Raw genomic sequence first — 1,120 nt, 5'->3', positions numbered from 1 at the left:
TAATTCCATTCAATAAGGGGAACTTGTATATTGTATACGTTCATTCCACACATACTGATATATTTAAAGTGTTTATTTCTTAATATTTCTTCTTAATTTTGATGATTGTAACTGACAACTAATGAAAAACCCAAATTCAATATCTCAGAAAATTTGAATATTACTCCTGACCAATACAAAGAAGGGATCTTTAGAAATCTTGGCCAACTGAAAAGTATGAACATGAAAAGTATGAGTATGTACAGCACTCAATACTTAGTTGGGGCTCCTTTTACCTGAATTACTGCAGCAATGCAGCGTGGCATAGAGTTGATTAGTCTGCAGCACTCCTCAGGTGTTATGAGAGCCCAGGTTGCTCTGATAGTGGCCTTCAGCTCTTCTGCATTGTTGGGTCTGGTATATCACATCTCCTCTTCACAATACCCCATAGATTTCCTATGGGGTTAAGGTCAGGCAGGTTTGCTGGCCAATTAAGAACAGGGATACCATGGTCCTTAAACCAGTTACTGGTAGATTTGGCTCTGTGTGCAGGTGCCAAGTCCTGTTGGAAAATGAAATCTGCATCTTCATATAGTTGGTCAACAGCAGGAAGCATGAAGTCCTGGTATACAGCTGCGTTGACATTGGACATCTGAAAACACAGTGGAGCAACACCAGCAGATGACATTGCACCCCAAACCATCACTGACTTACACTGGACCTCAAGCAACGTGCATTCAGTTTCTCTCCTCTCATCCTCCAGACTCTGGGACCCTGATTTCCAAAGGAAATGCAAAATTTACTTTCATTTACATTTACATTTACATTTAGTCATTTGGCAGACAAATCCAAATCCAAAGCGACTTATAAGTGAGGAACAAAGCAAGCAAATAAAAGTTAAGTCAAGGAGAAAGCAGCAAAGTGCTATCAAAAAAGTGTTTCTGTTTCAAGAGATGTAAATAGAAAAGTTGATTGAAAATGAGGCGTGCTGCTGCATTTTGGATCATCTGTAGGGGTTTGGTCGTGGATGCCGGTAACCTAATCAGCAATGCATTGTAGTAGTCAAGACGAGATAAGATCAACACCTGTACAATGAGTTGGGTCGTGTACTCTGTCACTCTTTCTGATGTTGTGGAGGGAA

Source organism: Anabas testudineus, chromosome 3 (genome assembly GCF_900324465.2).
Source record: "Anabas testudineus chromosome 3, fAnaTes1.2, whole genome shotgun sequence".
Lineage (NCBI taxonomy): Eukaryota > Metazoa > Chordata > Actinopteri > Anabantiformes > Anabantidae > Anabas > Anabas testudineus.
Note: the sequence above shows the minus strand (reverse complement) of the source record.